This window comes from Gopherus evgoodei, chromosome 3, assembly GCF_007399415.2.
Source record: "Gopherus evgoodei ecotype Sinaloan lineage chromosome 3, rGopEvg1_v1.p, whole genome shotgun sequence".
NCBI lineage: Eukaryota > Metazoa > Chordata > Testudines > Testudinidae > Gopherus > Gopherus evgoodei.
The window spans coordinates 13,846,127-13,862,800 of record NC_044324.1 but is presented as its reverse complement, the minus strand read 5'-3'; the positions used below and the strand labels follow the sequence as shown (position 1 = coordinate 13,862,800).

Below are 16,674 nucleotides of genomic sequence, written 5' to 3'. Positions count from 1 at the left end.
TGCAAACTCCTCTGCACGCTTGTGCGAGAAGGAAGGAAGTGTCTGTTCGATCAGAGCAGGCTTGGCAGAGGGAGAGGCAGCGAGGCCAGCGGAGACAGCCATCTCGACAGTAAGTGGCACTTTTCTCAGGCTGCCCTGGACTCTGGGGCCCTTTGCCAGACGTGTGCATGAGCTCGGCTGGTGCTGGCCACTCCGGTGCCACTAGGACAGCGGGAGGACAGACTGGGGCGAGTCAGACTCTGCCACGGGGGTGCCAACAGTGATGGGCCAGGGTCAGCCCCCAGGACAAGAGGGTGCTGCCAGTGGAGTACCAGCCGGGCTGGCTTTGAACCCTGGGTGTGTCCAGAGCTGGATTTAGTGCTGGTGAGAGGAGCCCTGGGCAGTGAACTCTTCTGGGTATCCTGAGGGGGACTGGATGCTGCCGGGGCAGCCTTCAGCACAGGCCCCATGGGTGCCCTCGGCCCTGGGACAGGCGTGGGGACTCCCCAAATGGCCCTTCTCTGGATCCAGGGTTTCTGCAGGGTGGGCCCCCTCTGTACCAGCGGTGGGGCCTAGGTGCATCCCAGAATCCTTTGCGCCGCTGCCTCAGCTAGCTCAAGGGATTGTGCAAGGGGGCCCTGGAAGGCCAGAGCAGGAGGAGGGACACCGCTGTGGGGGCAGAAATATACATAGGACGGGGGCGGGTTGCAGGGTGAATGCGGCAGGGCTGAGCCTGTCATGGGGAGCAATCCATGGTAACGGGTATTGAGGTGCCCACCAGGGGTTGGGTTGGGGCCCAGCACAATCACTGTGCTGCCCCATGCAGCCACCCCACAGGAACTCTTGGTCAGTGCCGGAGTCAAACTGGAGCCGGGGAGTTCGGCTTCCCAGTAGTCAGCCGGTTCCCCGGGGTGACAGGGAGAGCAAATGGGGATGTGCAGGACATTTCAAGGGATGAAGGGGAAAGCAGGGGCGTTCCTAGCCCCATGCTCACAAGCCCCGGGTCACCTGCTAGCCAGACAGTCACAGGGAGATAGCCCAGCCCGGCAACTGGACAGGGCCTATGCAGCGGGAGAGCCAAGCTCAGCTGATGAGGAGAGATGTGTAGGGAGAGCCTTGGCCTACTGGGAGGGGATTAGACCCAGGGCCTCACGTCCTCTTATGCTGCCCTGGCAATGAAAGGGGGCAGAAATGGCCTGAATGGGGGTGTCCCCAGCCCTCTGTGGATGGGGTGCGGCTGGAGAGCATTGCCGCGGGAAGTCACATCTAGGCTCCAGGGTATGGGGACCGTGGAGGTTGCTGAAAGCCCCCTCCTCCCTGATTACTAACTCAAGTGCAGAAAAGGGGTGACTGACATCAGGGCTGCTATATTTCAAGAGACCAGCTTCCCTAGTGGGAGGGAAAGTATCTTCCACCCTGGGATTTTCAGCTTCCACGTCTGGTCCCTGTAGCTGGTCCCCGCCCATCCTTCTCCCTCCTTCAGAGTCAGGGGTTCCCTAGGGAAGCGATGCATCGAAGGGCGTCCATAATAAATAATAGTGCCTAGCTCTGACCATCAGCAGATCTCAAAGCGCTTTACAAAGGTCAGTGTCATTTCCCCCCTCTTACAGACGGGGAAACAGGCATAAAGAAGGGACGAAACAAAGTCACCCAGCAGGCCAGTGGCCGAGACCAGAATAAAACCCAGGTCTCCTGAGTCCCAGTCCAGTGCTCTAACCTGGATGAGGGGAGATGACTCTATAAATGGGTTGGGTTTGCTCCAGCCTTTGGCTGGTAGCCATCAGACATGCTACACAGCGCAGCCCTCATCCCGGGGAAGTAAGATCATGCCAGGGGGACCCACAAGAAGCTACCTCCAGCTCCCCTGGGCCGGTCAGACAAGCAGGGCAGTGTGACACGGAGCCTGGCCTGGTGGGAGAAGAGAAAGGAGAACCCAGCCCACACCTCAGATCTGGGCACAACGGCTCAGCAGCTTTCGCTCCAATTACCAGCATTTATTTTAGAGATGCAGCCCAAAATAAACAGAGCTGTGAGATTGGGAGGGAAGGAGGATGAGCTCTCCCTTGGAGGTGAAATGCAGCCGAGGAGAATTTAGGCTGAACATCAGGAAACCCTTCCTAGCTGTGAAATCTACGGGGATGTGGAATAAACTCCCAGTATAAGTGGTGGAGGAACCTCTTGCAGCTGGACTGGACAGAGAGCGCAGAGGGAAGGGAACAAGCTTGCCTTGGGGCGAAGGGGTTGGACTAGCTGGGCGTTGTAGATTATCAGTCTCTGGATCTTACGCTGCGTCTCACCCTGCTGCGACAGCCGGTGAGCTAAGGGAGCGGTATGCAGACAGGATCTTGTGGGGAAGAGGCGTCTGATGGGTCGCTGCTGGGGTAGGTGTTGGGTCTGCTCTTGTTTTGTCTTCAGCTGTCAGTTTAACACTTTCCCTTTCCCGGGAGAGGGAATGACTAGCATGATGAAATGCACCAGTTATTTGAGGCTGGCTGGTGGTCTGAGCCGCAGTGAGGGGAGAGATGTGATGGGAAGGGGGCCAGGGCAATTGGACAGGTTACATGTGTGTATAAGGAGCATGTCACCATGACATGGAGTGAGTCGTGTTAATATGCCACATTGGAAGAGCTGAACCCTTCACCCTGCAGCTGTATAGACCAGTGGTTCTCAACCAGGGTACAAGTACCCCTGGGGTACGCAGAGGACTTCCAGGGGGTACATCAACTCCTGTAGATTTTTGCCCAGTTTTACAACAGGCTACATAAAAAGCACCAGTGAAGACAGTACAAACTAAAATTCCATGCCGTGACTTCTTCATACTGCTCTATATACCATATGCTGAAATGTAAGTACAGTATTTATAATCTAATTTCTCCATTTTATGTTTATTTGCAGTCACAGTGTGCTGTGACACTTCTGTCTTTTTATGTCAGATTTTGCAAGCAGGTTGTTTTTAAGTGAGGTGAAACCTGAGGTATGCAAGACAAGCCGACTTCTGCAGGAGGTCCAGTACTCTGGGAAGGTTGAGAGACACTGGTATAGACCTTGGATACACACTGGCCTGGGGAGCTGATTGACCCTAGCAGTGGGAGAAGCCTGGATAACAATATGCCTCAGCTCCATCAAGACAAGGCTTCCAGCGCTCACGGGGGCGGGGAGGGCTTTGCAGAGAGCGAGCAGCACCTTGAATTTCACCTGAGTGTTGACTAGCAGCCGCACAGCGGTAGGAGCGTACGGGGTGATAGTCTGCCGCCAGTCCACTCCGCTCGGAAGGTGGACAGCTGCAGTCTGCACTAGTCTGAGCTGCTGGGGGGCTTTTGTGGTCAGTCCCAGCTAGCGCCCGCTGCCCCAGTCAAACCTAGGGGTCAGGAATGGCAGAGGCAGGGGCACAGGAACTGAATTGGGGGTCATGGGGAGTCGCGGTACCTTCCAAGCTCCGCACACAAACCAGGCTCCAGCCTTGTGAGACGCCCTGTTGTGCAGATGTTCAAAATATGCTCTTGGGTGCCCTGCGGATCCATATGGGTGTGGATCCCCCAACTGTGCGACTGGGATGTCCCACTTCAGTCCCTGGTCTTGGCTGCCCCCCTATGGGGCTTCTGTACCCTGCTAGGCTCCTGGGGCTTCCCTCCTCCTCGAGGGAAGGTGGGGGTGGGGGAAAGTAGTTGCGTCTCCTAAATAACCACCCCCTCAGAGGGCCAAAGTGAGATGCTGCGTGTGTAGATCCTCAAACACCACCCGCCTTCTGTTCTTGTAGCTGCTTTGATCAGCTGGGAAATAGTTAACGGAGGTGATATTCTTTTAAAACAATCGCGATAAACACAGCTTCCTCTGCTGACCAGGTGTGATTCTGCCACAGGCCTGCCTCTGTTCCCCCTTCTCCCCCCACCTCATTGGGCTCCTTCAATAAACTGCCCACAGACTTTATTTGCCCAGTAATGCCCTTTGCTCAGGGTCTTATTTACTGGCATCTAATATAACCAATGCTCAGTCCTGAGGCTTCTCTGCTCCGCCTCTCTGGCTGGTCTCTGCATCTCTTCCCTGCCTTGGCTCTCAGCCCCCAGTCTTTTCCAGCTCTCCGGCTTTTGGGACCAAACCCTTCCCCTAGCCAAGGACTCTGCAGGAGGCCTGTGTAGCTCCTGCTCAGAGCTGCTCTTCTAACCCTTTTCTCAGCTACTTTCTTCAGGCCCCTTTCAGCAGTTCTCTGGTTAATCCTTGCTCAGACCTCGCATCGTTCTGTGTCCGCAGCCCTCCGCCTGATTCCCTCTTTTATAAGGCCCTTCCCTTTCAATCCTCAGCAGTTCATTGATCCCAGGTGCCTTCCCTTGCAGTCATTCGGGCATTAGGCAATCAGTCACAGGTGCCTTCCCTTGCACACTGTGACCATCGCTGTTGGGCATCTGTGCTGCCGCCCCTCTGTAATGAACAGGGGCAGTTGTCCCCTCTCAGAGCTATTGCTTCAGGCTGCCTGCAGACTCAGGCAGGCATCACTGCATTGGTTACACTCAGCTGAGACTCTGAAGGTTTAGTTCGTAACCATGAGGACCAGAGAATGAAAGCTGAGATTCTGGAGAACAAATGGGCACCTCAGAGAGGAGGTGGTGGTGGGCGGCCACCCAAATTCAAACCTTGAAAAGTGTGCATCTCAGAGGAGGGGCTGACCTGTTTTGAGAGGCGTGGAGCAGCACTGACTGTAGGAGGACCCTGAGTTTGCAATCCACAGTGATCAGGCAGGTGCCTTTTGTTGCTGAGCAACCATAGATTTAGCCACCTCCTCTAAGCGCTCCCCCTGGCTGACAAGCATCATCTCCATCTTTAGTTTAGCTTCAGTTAGCTGGCCGTCATGGGCAGGAAACAGGAGTTGATATAGAGCTACTCCGGCTAATACATCTGGGGGAGTGGCCAGTAGCCAGCAGCACACAGGCCAGAGAATGATGTTGGTGACTGAGGCCTCTGGGTAACCGGTGAAGGCACATTAGATTAGGAGCCTGTCCCTCCTGACTCCCACACTGACTATTAGTCCACACTTCTTCCAGTCAGCAGTACAAGGAGGAAACTAGGAGGAAATTGAGCAAAGGAAGATTTAGGCTGAGTATCGGGGGAACATCCTGACGTTCTGTTCTGTGTAGACTCTTAGAGCACTCATCACTATGGCATCTCAGCTTCTTCACTTAAGTACTGCACTTAAAAAGGAAAATATCAAATGCACAACTATGAACTGGGGAATAACTGCCTAGGCGGCTGTACAGCTGAGATCTGAGGGTTGCAGTGGGTCACGAACTGAATATGAGTCAACAGTGTGATGCAGTTGCTAAAAGGGCTAGTATCATTCTGGGATGTATTAACAGGAGTGTAATATATAAGACATGGGAGGTAATTGGCCCTCTCTAATCAGCACTGATGAGGCCTTGGCTGGCAAATCTGTCCAGTCTGGCCTAGCAGCCACAGCTGGGCTGTTGTCCACAAGTCAAGGACAGCCACTGGGCAGCAGCCAGCAAGCCAGGATCATGGTTATTGCTAGAGCCAGGATCAATAGGCAGGAAACCAGATCAGAGGCAGGCTGGGCTCAGAGACGGAAGATCAGAAAGCCAGGTGAGACCTGGCATCACAACAGGCCACAAGTCTATGTGGTTGCATAGACAACTGCCTGGCCACTCTCTAGGGTGAAATAGTGAGCATGGGCCAATCAGAAGGCTGCAGGGCGCTGTCACTCTGGATCCTTTGGGCAGTACTTCCTGCAGTGCCTCATCTCCACAAGGCTCCATGGAGGTAACTATGTATGGCCTCTTGGTGGTGATGTGGGAACATCCGCTGTCCCAGGTGGTATGGAGCTGGCTTTTAGGCCCATGGATTCTGACAGATCTTAGGAAACACTTTCTAACTCTTAAGGGTAGCTAAACTCTGGAATAGGCTTTCAAGGGAGGCTGTGCAATCCCCATCACTAGAGGTTTCTAAGAACAGGTTGGACAAACACTTGTCAAGGATGGACTAGGTTTAGTTGGGCCTGCCTCAGCATAGGGGCTGGACTTGTGACCTCAAGGTCTCTTCCAGCCTGACACATCTATGATTCTCCCAGTCATGTGTAATCCACGCACCTCCTGGTGTGGTGTTCTGTCCCATCTAGTGGCGCCAAGACCACTTAGAGAGAGAGAGTTAAATGAGTCTGCACTACAGCCTTAGCTAACAGCCTGTTGGCTTTTAGCTCACGTGGAAGAGGCTCATGGACTAAGCTACAGAGGTCCCTGGTTCGATCTTGCCCGCTGACGACTGGGGTCTGTCAGCATTACACATGCATGAAGCCACATGACTACATTCTGTCCTCTTTTCCCAGTGGAGGGTCTTGGTTTGGAATATGTACACACACATACGTTTCCTTGTGTTTGTATTAGAGAAGGCAGGTCGAAGAAATGCGCCCTCCACTTGGAGCAGAAAGTGGCGGAGTGGGGATGGTCTTTGGTTCCTGGGGGAGTTCACTGCAGTCCCAGACCACCCTCAGGGAAAGTTCTCTCTCCTGCCCAGATGAGCTTTTCACCCTTCGTGTTGAGAGCTCCATGGTGCCGGGGGAGCAGTCTCATCCCAGAGCTTTGTTAGATCTTTTACATACTCTGGGTCCAGGCCATGGATAAGGACCAAGCCTTTGGACTTGATTGGCTATTCTGTGGGAAGCCAGTGGAGGGGGCGGAGTAACCTGGATTGTTGAGGAGACACGCTGCAGCGTTTTGTACAAATTGGAGTTGCCCAAATGCCGATGGCTTCCTGGTCAGATGTACTGCCTTGCTGCGGTCCAGCCGAGAAGTGACAAAGGTGTGAATCACTGAGGCCAGGTCTTCATCCGCCAGCGGGAGCCAGACACTGAGATCTGAACTCGAGGCAGGCTCTGTGCCAAGGCAGGGCTGCTGTCATGCATTTTTAAAGACATTGTTGAGGGATGTTTTTTCCTGTCAACTGCAGGTAAATTCTAACACTGGTAGTTACCTCCTCCAGGCAGCTCTGGGCTGATGGCCAGTAAAACCCCAGCCAATCAGAAACCTTTCTAGACTGGTAGGGGGCAAAGGCGCAGGTTCTGCCAACAGTAAGACTGCACTCCGGGGTGGGGAGGGAGGGAAGAGATTGACTAAGAGAACCAGATTGGTGCTTTGGAAGCCATTGGTTGTGGTAGCTCAGCTCTGCAAAATCTCATTGGCTCTTGGAGTTAGGGGCAAAGCAGAGCAGCCAGTCAGATTGGACTTAGATGATTAGTTCTGTTAGAACTGAGAACCGGAGGAAGGTGAGCACCAAACACGGGGGCTGGGGGGGTGCGGAGCCTGCAGGCTGCACTATGAGAACTCCCTGCCCCAGGGGAACATCTGCATATGGGGCCCTGTAGTGACAGGGAGCAGCAGGGAGTGTGGCCCTCACAGCAGCCAGCCTCATGCTGCAGATGGCGCAGAGAAGCATGTCCGCGCTGCCTGCCAGGCCACTCCCCTAGCCCGCTGTTACCCAGGTGCCCTCTCCCGGCTGCAGGAAGCCACCCGTCTCCTTCCTGCGACAGTAGCCCTGGTGGAAGCATGCCAGCCACAGAACTCATGATGTTCTGTAGTGCACCTTGCTGTGCAGAGACAGATGGGGAGAAGCAGCCAGGCCAACAAGGCGTTAGAGCTAACCCTGGCCGGCGCCACATCCTGGTGCCGAGTCCTCCGCAGTTCAGGGCTGGCTCACCTCTCCGACACCCACTCCCCAGGCTGACACACGGCATCAGTGGAGATTTTAAACAGCAGCATTCCTCAGCTCCAGCCTCCAGGAGTGACTAACACATGGAGCCTGAAGGCCAGTGGGCGTTACAGTGGGGGCTGTTGCATTAATTTAGATGGAAGCGACTGGCCCAAAGAGTTAAGGGCTCTGAAACGATCCAACATGGAGCAGTTTGAAGCAGTTCAGGGTTTGGCAAACAGAGACCTCAGCCTGCTTAGTGCCATGGCAAATGCAGCATTCTCCGTCCTTTTAAGCTTTTATTAAAGAGACAGAACAGAAGGAAAAGAATTAAAGCCTTTGGAATGCAATATATGAAGGGAGGCTTTCATTTCAACGACCGCCCTCACTCCCGTTAGCTGGAGAGAGTTTTAGCAGGGAAAACCAGTTCTGGTTTGACAGTCTCTTTGATGGTATTGTGCGTATGGGGATGACTGTGCTTTGCGGGCACAGAGAGGTCAGCTGAAGTGGGCTGGAGCCGGGGTTGTTGCTGAGGTTGTTAAAAGTCTAACCCCGTTTCCTAAGAAGCCAGACACAAAAGGGGAAAGAAAAGAACAGGCAAGACAGAAAATGCAGCTTCTGTCTGCACAAGCTTGACCCTGGGCCCATAGGGGCAGCCTGCCGACAATTGCTTACCTGGGACGCGCGAACCCCAGCCCCAGTGGTTCTACCCCTGAGGTCCAAGTGGCAGAATCCCAGAGCAGCTGATCAGCCCGCTAGTTAAGCCAGCAGCAGGTGTAACCCACACACCTCCAGGGTGTGGTGTTCTGTCCCATCCAGTGGCACCGCAACCACTTACTTCAGAGGGGTAGCCATGTTAGTCTGTATCAGCAAAAACAACGAGGAGTCCTTGCGGTACCTTAGAGACTAACAAATTTACGTGGGCAATACTGTATTGTCCACTCCATGCATCCGATGAAGTGAGTTTTACCCATAAAAGCTTATGCCCAAATAAATTTTTGTCATTGTTTTTGCTGAGAGCACTTAAAGAGAGATTAACGAGTCTGCTCTACAGCCTTAGCTAGGGGCCATGAGGCTTTTAGCTTATGCAGGAGAGGCTCATGGATTCAGCTCCAGAGGTTCCCAGGTTCAATCCCACCCGCCGCTGGTTTTACAAGTGGGGGCTCGTTTGGGATTTCAACCGGGAAGTCTCTGAGCTTGGGACATGCTTCCTCAGCAAGGGGAAGGATGTAACCCACACATCTCCTGGGTGTGGTGTAATGTCCTATCTAGTAGCAGTGAGACCACTTAGAGAGAGAGATTAATGAGCCTACTCTGCAGCGTTAGCAAAGAGCTATGTGGCTTTTAGCTCATGTGGTAGAGGCTCATGCATTTAGCTTCAGAGGTCCCAGGTTCAATCCTGCCTGCTGATGACCGGGGTCTGTCAGTGTTAGAGAGGCAGAGGAAGATATCTGAACAGGGCTTTATCCTGTTCTTGGTGAACTGTGTGCACCCCACTCCAATGGCATGTGGCTCCTGATCTCCAGTCGGGCTCCTATCTTTGACCCCTAGGGGCTGATCTCCAGTTTATCTCCTGCCTCTGACCCAGCCAACTCGTGACCGTGGACTCTGGCTCTGACTTCAATGTCTGACCGCCCACTGCATGGCCGCGATGCTGTGGTGTTGACCCTCACTTGCATTCTTACTGTTGGAAAAAACCACAGGCCCAGCACATGGCTTTTTTATCAGCCACTCCAAGACCTGGCAAACTTGTCCCAGCATTGGGCCGGGTGGGGCATTGCTTTTAGCTGCCGCGTTCTGGTCACGTTCCAAAATGCGCTGGCTCAGCTGGCTAAGCCAGACCCTTGATAGAAGGAAAAATGAGAGAGAAAGGAAAGAAGGTGTGTGTGTGTGTGTGTGTGTGTGTGTGTGTGTGTGTGTGTGTGTGTGTGTGTGTGTGTGTGTGTGTGTGTGTGTGTGTGTGTGTGTGAGAGAGAGAGAGAGAGAGAGAGTGTTTAACACCCCAGGTGGAGGTTGGGATTTAGCTGCTGGAGCTGGGGATTGAGCAGTGGAGGTGGAGGTGGGTTCCTCTCTCTGTCCTGGCCTGGAAATCTTTCCAGGTTAGGTTGGAGGTCCAGGGTCCCAGTAGATGGTGGGAGTGGCGGCCATGATGGTGAAATTTCCTGCGGTAGCCAATTTTTCTCTTTCTTTAAGGACCCACAAAGGGAGTGGTGGGCCGAATAGCCCCTCCCATCAGCATTTTGTCCACCCATCAGGCCTAATTTGTGACACATCCGCTTTGGCTCACTGATTTCCAGTCCCACACTTTTCATGTTCACCGGCCACCACCTTAATCATTCTTGACTGACAGCAGGAGGCCTTTGTGTTTGGACTCATTGAGTCTGTCTCACTTTTTCACCTTTTACTGTTGATATATGTATTTGTAAAAGCAGCAAAGAGTCCTGTGGCACCTTATAGACTGACAGACATTTTGGAGCATGAGCTTTCGTGGGTGAATATCCACATGCATCCAATGAAGTGAGTATTCACCCACGAAAGCTCATGCTCCAAAACGTCTGTTAGTCTATAAGGTGCCACAGGATTCTTTGCTGCTTTTACAGATCCAGACTAACACGGCTACCCCTCTGACATGTAATTGTGACATTTCATTAACTTTTCACAGTTGAGCTCAGCACTAGGGTAAATTTGAAGGCCCAATTATCAGAACGGGGCAGGGTGGGATGAACACCTGATATTTTTAATGCAAATCTGGGAAAATCATGTATGTTGGCAAACATTGTGGGTAACTTCAGAATTCACCCTGTTTTGCCCTGGTGCTGCAGGATTACAAAGGAGCAGGAGAAGTTGGGGGCGAGAGGGAAGGTAGCCAGTTAACCCTGTAACACTTTGGCAGAGTGTGTGCTGCATTCCCCTTTAGCGGCTGGCCCTTAGTAGATAACAGCCTGTTACTGCTACTTACTAATGGAGCAACTCCTTTAGCTTAAGTGGTCGCACTCTGTGTTGCAGTACTTGAAGATTTTGGGTTCAAATCCTGATGATGACATATGCTGGGGTCATTATTCTACTCCATAATCATGGTGGCTCTGACTTTCCACACCCAGATAGGGAAAATTCCCACTTAGAGAAATCTGAAAAACAGAGGCCTGTCCCTTTAAAGCCCATGCAGGGTGAAGAACACTGTTCCTGTAGGACAGGAGGGATCTTAAAGGGCCAGACCTGTAATTATGTATTCTTAGGACAATGATTACATCAAGTTACTTTAAAAAGCAGAGCCTTGCAGCGTGGACGAGCCAGCGCGCAGCATCCTGGATGAGTTCAGATGCACAGAGAGCAGCGAGCCCTCAGGAGTCTTTCTGTACAATACAGCAGCACAATGCAGGCTGTAATTAGACAGTGGCACCTCGCAGATCAAAGCTGTCTCTAAGTGCTGGGCAAATTACAGCACATATCACAACACCAGAAAGTAAACCCGGGGATGGGAAAGTCAGAAACTGCCTCTTAGTGGCAGCTCAGTTTAGAGCATTTTGAACAAACAACTTTCAGCCAGCCAGGTTAGCCGAGTGGCTTTATATAGACAACTTCCTGCCACTGAATGGCGTTATATAGACAACTTCCTGCCACCGTGCTCCTTTTATCTCTTCCCAGTAACCAGGCCTTGCTTTGTGCGATCACACAGCTTTTCGAGTCCAGGTGAGCGATACCCGATTCTTGGGAGAGCAGAGAACTCCAATGCACCATGGTCATTAACAACACAGGCCATAGTCTCCCTCTCAACTGTACGCATTCAGCGTCAGACATTCCATCCAGCACAGAACAGCTGTGACGCTTGGGGCGTGTCTACACTACAATCCAAAGGGTGATTACATCTCACGTAGACACACCTGCACTAGGACTGCTAAAAATTGCAGTGTGGATGTCATAGTTTCAGGCAACTGCATCTGTATTCCCTCTTGTGGTCCCTCCAGGGCCCTGCTCTAGACCCTGAGCTGTCACCTCTCTTGGGCAGAGACTCGCATCTCATGCCCTCCTGACCGGGGGTTTTCAAGGCTACACAGTTCCCTGGCTTCATCGTGGTATCCCCAGCAAGCCAGAGTGCCAAAAAGGCCAGTTCTGCACTTTGCTTTCTCTCCAGAAGCTATGCCCAGTGTACGAGTTACCACCCCACTCTTTCTAAGCAAGCACATTTATTCTTATGCTGAAAGCATAACAAAGCAAACATATTAAACAATAACAGAATCTACTCAAATGCTAAAAAGCTTGACAGACATCACACCAGCTCCAGCTTCAGGCTCTAGCAGATGTCAGTCCTTCAAAAGCCACAGCTGGGTTTTCCCCATGGTTATAAGTTCATAAGTGTCTCAGAGTCAGAACCGGAATGCCAGCTGAGCAGATCAGCCATTTCTTTATCCAGCTTGGGCCTTTGGTAACAGGTGATCAGCAGACAAAAGACCCTCTCCTCTGGACATCGTTTCAAAAGGCTGGGTTTTGGCATAACTGGAGTTGGGTAAACTGAGTCATACAGTCCTTGGAATTCCCAGGTCTCACTTTGTCACATCTCCCCCTGAGAGGTGACCTACAGCCCCGGCCCATAATAATACATAAACCATTCACTGAATTCACTGGATCCCAAAGGTACTGTCTCCCAAAGATGTGGCAGACCATTCCCATCTCTGTCACAGTACCTGCAGCACCTCTGGCTTCAGCAGCGTGAGCAGGTACCCAGGGTCTCTGGCCCGTTTGTACAGCCTGCCCTGCCACATCTGCCCTGCTAGCTCAGGTATGTCTGGCCAAGCTGCAGTCACTTCTTGGGCTCCAGCAAAGGCACAGCCACACGCACCACAGACTCCCTGAAGTGAGACAAAGCTAATCCAGGAGCATCTAGGGTTCACCTCCAAGCAGGGCCGGTTTTAAGCTGATTCCCCCGATCCCTGGAATCGGGCCCTGCACTTAAGAGGGCCCCATGCCTTAGGCATCTTTATTTATTTATTTATTTATTACTCACCCAGTTGGCGGGGAGGGTCCATTACAGGTCTTCGGCAGCATTTTGGTGGCGGGGGGGGGCGGTTCCTTGTCCGGGGCTTCGGCGGCATTTTGGCAGCGGGAGGGGGTCCCAGTCTGGGGCTTTGGCGGCATTTCAGTGGCAGGGGGTCGGTCGGTGCCACAGAAGACCCTGAGTGGACCCCCCGCTGCCGAAGTGCCGTCGAAGCCCCGGACAGCCACCAGGTATTTGAATCAGGCCCCACCATTCATAGAGCTGGCCCTGCTCCAAGCGCCCATTCTAGCAAAGCCGCGACCACCCACGACGTCACACTGCCGTGCCGCACCGCCATGCAAGACTTTGTGGAGAGAGTAGGGCTAGCCCTTGAGCTCGTCTGTACTAGAACCAGGTGCCCCGAGTGCTTGAGCTGACGGAGATCTACCAGCAGCAGTAGTATTGTACTTCTGGGGGTTGTGGTCACTAGACGGCGACACGGCTGCGCTGTCGTTTTCTCCCCAGTGGTGTGCATGGTGCATGGACCCTGCAGGCTTGCAGCTAACCAGGTGTTGATACCATGAGACTCATCAGAGGCCAGGAGAGCAGCTGCTGCTGCTGACCAGAGAGCTGTGCTCAATTCTGAGCCCCGTAGCTGGAGACAGAGCACAGCGTCAACAGAGACCGCGTTATGGCCTCGAGGTACATCTCTCATTGGTGCGGCTGGGAGCTGGGCAGGGCCGTTAGCGAGTTTGCTACCATCTTTGGCACAGTTAGCTTGATTTTTGGTCCATGGAGTCCCGAAAGGTCCATGGACCAAATTGGCTGTGTTGGAATCAAATGTTAAAAGACACAATCCACTGAGGTCCTTCTCCTCCACTGCAGGCCATGGGAGTGTGGGGTGTGCAAAGAGCATGTTTACATGGGGAAAGGATCACTACAGTTTCAATCTCACATGGATTTTTGCCAGTCAGGATCGGGCCCTGTTGGGCTAACTGCTGTGCAAAGCCAGAGTCCAAGGATGGTCCTTATCCCACTCCCCGCTCCTCCCATTTGAAAATGAAAGAGCTCTGATTGGTTAATGTCACCTCCTGCTGCAGTCTGGAATAAAGGTCCCATGCATGGAGCCGGACGCTTTCTGGCCACTGCTGTGTCAGCCAAAGCGGCCTTCCTCGAAGTGAGGCATATACGCTGAACAGGAGAAGGAGAACCTAGGAACTGCCATAGACCAAGGTCCATGCTCTCCAGTATCCTGTCTCCAGCTGCCGCCCATACCATTGCTTCAGAGAGAGATGGGGGGCTCTACCTGTGTCCTCTGTCCAGCCTGCAATCGCAAGGAATTGATCCTTGTATGGGAACGAGCCATTTGATCCTGATGGATGATCCTCACTCCATGCTCCAGGGAAAGACTATCCACCATCACTCCAAGAACCCCACCAGTCTGCCCAGAGGAAGAGTTTTTCCTATCCCCAAATTAATGAGGAGCAAGAATCCGCCGGGTTGAGCGCCTGTTCCCATGTGTGAGCCAAGACACATGTGATAGCCAGGTAACCATCCTTCCTCCATCCACTCAGTCTGTCTACCTCGCGTCCATCACCGTGGCAGCTGTCCTCTACAGCTTGTTAGTCGTCTTGAGTTCTCAGTGCTAAATTGCACCAGGTTCATAAGCCTCAAACCTGCCACTGAAACAACCCTCAGCTGAACCATAGAAAAGCCCGTTTGGCCTACTGGTTTATTCCCCATACGTCCTGGGGCTTAACACCTCTCTCAGTCTGCACCAGTTGCTGATCTGTGATTAGTCTTCCTGTGCACTAATTAGGTCTCTTCACGCTTGTTAGTTGCATTAGCTGAGCGTGGGAGGTGCCTGTGCATCTACCAGCATCTGGCTGGGGAACTGTCAGCGCCTGCCTAATGCGATTTAGAGGCGGCAGAGTGCGTGAGGGCTGGAGTTGAGATTGGAGAGGGGCTCATTCACTTCTCTCTCGCATTGCTCGTTCCTCAAGAGAGAAATGAGAGGAGATGCAAAGGAGGTGGTCTTCTCCCAGTCTTCTCCTGCAAGCCTCACCTGGGCTTTATTTCCCCGTACACACCCTCTTTGTATTTTTCCCTTGCATCTGGCCTGTTCCCCAGGAGTAGTTACAGCCCTTTTCTCTAGTCTTTGCTGGCCTATGTCCGCAGGGCAGTCTCATGATCATGCCCTGCTGTGGACTTCACAGACCATGGGTTGCAGCAGTCTCATCTTGGCCTAAGCCTTTCTCTTCTCTCACTAGATGTAGTGCTGGAAGGAGCAGAGGGGTTGTTCACACAGCAGATGAAGAGCAGGCTGTAGCTTTGCAAGCTTCCCTCCCATCACCCCACCAATATGCTTCAACCATGACATGGGGGACTACAGCAGCGGTTGGTAGCTCATCCTTTAAGCCCACTTGGTCCCTGCATTTTCCATTGAGACCACCACTGAGGGGAGTAATTAGGGCCAATTGCTAGAGTGGTTTTTGTGCCGTGGATGTCCATTTCACTAAGAACTGGACTAATCTAAGAATCAGGTAGAAGTATAACTGAGTTCAGAAAAGAACTAGATAAGTTCCTGGAGGATAGGTCCATCAATGGCTATTAGCCAAGATGGTCAGGGATACAACCTCATGCTTTGGCTCAGAGGTGGATTACTGTTTTGTGGAGCCTGGGGGCAGGGCAAGTACGGGCCTCTCCCCACCCCTTCTGCCTGCAGTCCCTCCTGCCAGCACCCCCTGGTGCTCCTGCTGGGGAAATGGTGTCAAGGCATGGGGGCTCGCCACACCCTGGTTTCCCCCGGCACTCCTGCTGGGGAGCGGGGTCTGGGCGTGGGGGCTTCCCCCACTCCCTGGCAGGAGCGCTGGGCAGGTGGGCAGAGCAGGTCAAGATGTGGGGGTGCCTATTTTTCCAGGATGCCCAAATTGGCTGGGGCTCCTGGGCTTGGGGCCCAGTGGCTAATCTTCCCCATGCTCTGGTTATCCCTAAACCTCTGACTGCCAGAAGCTGGACCTGGACAACGGGGGATGGATCACTTGATAACTGCCCTGTTCTGTTCAGTCCCTTTGAAGCGTCTGGCCACTGTCAGAAGACCCTTGGTCTGACCCAGTGTGGCTGTTCTTATATTCTAATGGCTGATGCTCACCAATCTCATTTCATATCAGCCCTTAACAGACTTTGCAAGGCAACACCCCCTGACCATGGCGAATGTGCTCTGCTTTCAACTCCAGCTCTGAGAGCTGAAAGGTTGTGTCTCCGGCTTCCTGATCTCCCCGAAAAGGTTTAATATTTAACCACAGCAGCAAGTTCAGTTACAAAACACAGAGGGCCAGATTCTGGCTTAGAGCCACTGGCTTTGTGCGGGGGATAGATTTGGCCAAGGCTGAGGGGCAGGGAAACGGAATTGTGTTTATTTCACACTTCCACAGAATGAAAGTTCCCTTTTCCACTGAGTTTATAGCCCTATTCCTGTCCTGGCACTGGCTGTGGGAATCAGACTTCAACGCCAGCAGGGACCATTGTGATCATCTGGTCTGATCAGTATAACAGAGGCCAGAGCCTGCGCCCTGTTAATTCCTAGAGCAGAGCTTTCAGAACAACCTCCACTCTCGATTTACAAATTGCCTGTGATGGGGAATCCACCACGACCCCTGGTAAATTGTTCCAGTGGTTAATTACTTTCACTGTTAAAAATTGATTCTGTATTTCCAGTCTGAATTTGTCTAGCTTCAGCTTCCTGCCACTGGAGCGTGTTAGGCCTTTCTCTGTGAGCTTGAAGAGCTAGGGTTGATAGGGGCCCGGGTTTCGACCTGGGAAGTCCAGTCAAAAAGGGGATCTAGCAGTGCCTGGTCAGATGTACTGAGCAGACACCAAAAGTCCAGTTACAGCAGGCGGGGGGAGGCGCTGGATCATCACCCTGCAACAGCTACTGCTCAGCCAGGGCCGCCTCCTACCTGCATCTCATAGCCAGGCAGGCGGGCTCCAGCATCAAGCTGCCGCCCTGAAGCAGAGAGCCCAGCTGGTCAAGG

The 16,674-nt window shown here is 52.8% G+C and overlaps 1 protein-coding gene across 7 annotated transcripts in view; it reads left to right on the top strand.

The window, feature by feature from the left end:
• PTK2B (protein tyrosine kinase 2 beta) overlaps positions 1 to 16,674 on the top strand; it is a 122,521-nt gene that overhangs the window by 33,019 nt on the left and 72,828 nt on the right. The window contains exon 1 of one of the 7 annotated variants that reach the window (XM_030555115.1): positions 11 to 109. The exons of 5 other annotated variants lie outside the window; for them this stretch is intronic. The gene's annotated coding sequence lies outside the window, so the exon portion shown is untranslated. Of the gene's footprint in view, positions 1 to 10; positions 110 to 1,909; positions 2,361 to 16,674 lie in introns of those variants that run through there. One more of the 7 variants, XM_030555114.1, reaches the window with a different exon arrangement.